Raw genomic sequence first — 3,659 nt, 5'->3', positions numbered from 1 at the left:
TTTCATAGGTCTCTTATGGTCAGAGGAAGTCCTCATTCATTTGGAGGACAGGCAACCACAAACCAGCTTCACTGTGTGTGTGTATATCTGTGCATCCTTCATCCTCCAGAACTTGACTAGAATGCCACCTCCTCTAGGAAGCCTTCCTCACCCTCTGCTAAACTGAGATAAGTGTCCTGGGTGGCAGGGGGTATTTTCCCATAATGGTCACGGCAATATTTCCTGTCCTCATGCTATTCCCAAGCCTGTATATGAATGTTTGTGTGCATGTGTCAACATGTGGACAATAGTATACATACATCTTTCCATTCTTATTTTTAGAAAGCATAAAACATTTGCTAAGCTAAATTTTTTTCTTTACTATTCTCATCTACACAGATTAAGTTGAAAACCTCAGAGTTGACAGTTTAGATAGACCAGCTTTGGAACACAAATCTCCTTACCATTTGTCAAATTTAACATTAAGATAAGATTCTTATGTAGGTCTTTAGTTGGACAGTATTTTGGTGAGGTTAAGAAGACAGGATCAAAATATCCTATTTTGAACTAATTGAAGTCTTCCCATGTGGCAAACCTTGTGACCAAAATCTCAATATCCAGAACCACGCCTTGTGGCAGAATTCCAAGATGGAATTCTCACCCCTGTTGTTGTGTGCCCATCTAATCCCCCATCCTGGAGTGTGGGTGGGACCTGGGAGTATAATGGATGTCACTCCTGAGATTAGGTTATGCCACAAGGCAAAGATGAAGGGATTTTGCAGGTGTGTTTAAGGTCTCAAATGAGTTGATGGTGAGGGAGATTATGAGGTTGGATAATTAAGTTCTCCAACTCATCCTAGAAAAAGTGCTACATACCTCATTGCCAAATATCACTACGGTCACCTTCGAAGTACTCCTCTTGGGAAGCTATGCACTGATACCAGTGCCTAGTCCACCTTTCAAAGCAGTTTTGGATCTTTTTTTCTGGAATGGCCATCAGAGCTGTTGTATCACCCTTGATGTCCTGAATGTCATCAAAATGTCTTCCTTTCAATATTTCCTTTATCTTTGGGTAAAGAAAGAAGTCACTGGGTGCCAGATCAGGTGAATAGAGAGGGTTTTCCAATCCAGTGATTTGTTTACTGGCTAACAACTCCCTCACAGACAGTACCCTGTGAGCTGGTGCATTGTCGTGATGTAAAAATTCAGGTCATTTTCATCTAACGTTTTCATACAGCCTTTTCAGCACTTCCAAATAGTAAACTTGGTTAACTGTTTGTCCAGTTGGTACAAATTCATAATGAATAATTCCTCTGATATCAAAAAAAAGGTTAGCAATATCATTGCAACTGGTTCGCGAACTTAATTGTCAGACCTCGTGGTCCTGACCTAATCAGGGGCACCCTTTAAAAGACAGTCTGGAAGTCAGAACCTTAAAGTAGTAGCAGACAGATGCGATCCTGCTGGCCATGAAGGAGGAACCAACCCTGTTGTGACCTGCCTATGGAGAGGGGCAGCCTCTATGAGCTGAGGTCCCCAGTACTACAGATACGAAGGGTTCAATTCTGCCAACCTGAATGAGCACGGAAGAGGGCTCTGGGCCTCTCAATAAACTCCCAGCCCAGCTGACACATTGTGAAGCCCTGCACAGGGAATCCAGCCACAGTGCACTCAGATTCCTGACCCACTGGAACTGTGAGATAATAAATGGCTGTTATTTTCAGCTACTGAATTTATGGTAATTTGTTATGCAGCAATAGGTAACTAATACTCCTATGAAGTAGCCTTGTCAAAAATGTTTACCCTGGAATAATGATGTGTCAGTGTAAGGTCATTGATTGTAACAAATGCACCACTCAGGTGGGAGATGTTGATAATGGAGAAATTATGCATGTATGGGGCAGGGGGTATATGGGAAATCTCTGTACCTTCCACTCAGTTTTGCTGTGAACCTAAAATTGCTCTAAAAAATAAAGTCTATTAAAAAAATATTTATCCTGAACCTAATCAATCCTTAATACCGGGGTCGGCACACTTTTTTGTAAAGGGCCAGATGGCAAATATCGTTGGCTTTGAGGTCATACAGTCTCTGTCACTGTAGCCTGAAAGCAGCCACAGGCAATATGTAAATACTGCCCCTGCTGTGTTCCAATAAAACTTTATTTACAAAAACAGATGGCAGGCCCACAGGCTGTGGTTTGCTGACTCCTACTGTAGAATATAAGAGACTAAAGAGACAAAACAACTAAATAAAATGTATGAACAAGTCTTGATTGTGTCCCAGTTGGAAAGGAACAGCTATAAAAGATGTTTTAGGGCTAATTACAAAAATTAGGGATGCCTATTATAAGTATTAAATAACAATTATTAGTTTTAAATACTAGGTTGTTCAGACCTAGTATTAGTTTTTAATACATAGGTATTCGTTTTAAAAACTAATGCATTAGTTTTTAAAAAACTATGTGTTAGTTTTTAATAGGTTGTTCATACTGAACATAGGTTGTTCAGACTGAGTCCAAGTTGTTCTAAGATTTGTGCCTGAAAAGCCACAAGCCCAAAGAACTCACCAAGTGGCTGAGTGCAGGAGATAGGTTTATTGAGACTTACAAACCCAGGACAGTCCCTGGTGGCTGCCAGCCAGAGGTGTAGCGCTAGCAGTCAGGCAGGGAAGAAGCAAGGTTATCTAGGTACAGAAAAACAAAGAGCATCCCGTGGGAGAAATCATCTGTCAGGCCCTGCATTCCTCCTCCCATGTACACAGTGTCCCAAGAAGCCGGGAGACCTTGACTCCTGGTCAGGGTACAGAAATGTTTGATAAGCAGCGTTCCCGTGGAGCCAGGAGACCTTGACTGCTCACTCATCTGACTGTAGGCCCAGTCCCTACATAGGTATGTGTGGTTATGTAGGAGAATGACCTTATTCCTAAGAGACTTGTCCTGAAGTATTTATAGGTAAGGTGTCTTGATGTCACTGGGACTGGAGTTAGGGTGAGGCGAGTGAGGCAGGTTTGTGCAAGTGCAGGGTCAGGTCCCATTTTTATTTAAAATGGTGATATTTTGTTCATCATGTACTTTTTACTTATTTTGATTTTAAAAAAATATGGTAGTAAAATATTATTTATCTTGATTGCTGAGTTTTTTGGTGCTCCTTTAAACTTTGTGCCTGAGATGTGCCTCACTTTGAAATGGTTTTAACAGAAGATTGACAGTGGTAGTGCAATCACTGAATCTCAGTGGTAAATAAATGTGTGTTTATTGTCTTCATAGTACAACTCTGCTGTAAATTTGAACATTTTCAAGTTGAGATAAGTAAATAGTCTTTAGACTTTTAAAATAAGTAAGTGTAAAAAAAACTGAATTTATAGATACAGAGAACAACAGAGTAGTGGTTGCCAGAGGACAGGGGTGAGGGGTGGATGAAATGGGTGAATGTAGTCATAAGCTTCCAGTTATAAAATACATAAGTCCTGGGGATGTAATGTCCAACATGATGAGTATAGTTAACAAAACTATATTGTATATTTGAAAGCTGCTAAGAGAATAGATCTTAACATTTCTATCACAAGAAAAAAAATTTTGTAGCTGTGAGGTAATGGATGTTAACTAGACTTATTGTGGGGATCATTTTGCAAGATATACAAATATCGAAGCACCATGTTGAACACCTCAAACTAATATAAT

The sequence above is a fragment of the Hipposideros armiger genome, unplaced genomic scaffold (genome assembly GCF_001890085.2).
Source record: "Hipposideros armiger isolate ML-2016 unplaced genomic scaffold, ASM189008v1 scaffold_64, whole genome shotgun sequence".
NCBI classification, from domain to species: Eukaryota; Metazoa; Chordata; class Mammalia; order Chiroptera; family Hipposideridae; genus Hipposideros; species Hipposideros armiger.
This window is presented reverse-complemented; position numbering follows the sequence as displayed.